A 327-nucleotide genomic window follows, 5' to 3' on the forward strand; every position below is an offset into this window, starting at 1 on the left:
ACCGACAGTGGCCCACTAGTGAGAACCACCTAACGACCACTTTCTTTGCCGTCTACTAGCTGACGACAAAGCTTCTTTTTCATCCGCGAGCAGACGGCAAAGAAAGTGGCAACCTAATGGTCATTTCCCCCCGGCCCCACCCCACTAGCTATGCTATTTGTCGTTTGTTAGCAGACGATAAAGAAATTAAACCTAACTAAAAAATGGTCGGCCCCGTGCCCCACCCCTCTCTCTCTCACTCACCTCACCAGCACCACTCTGACGACCCCGACCCCCCACCAGCCCGTGCACCCGAAGCACCCAACCCCCCGCCGTCCCGACGCCCTC

This window comes from Triticum aestivum, chromosome 4B (genome assembly GCF_018294505.1).
Source record: "Triticum aestivum cultivar Chinese Spring chromosome 4B, IWGSC CS RefSeq v2.1, whole genome shotgun sequence".
NCBI classification, from domain to species: domain Eukaryota; kingdom Viridiplantae; phylum Streptophyta; class Magnoliopsida; order Poales; family Poaceae; genus Triticum; species Triticum aestivum.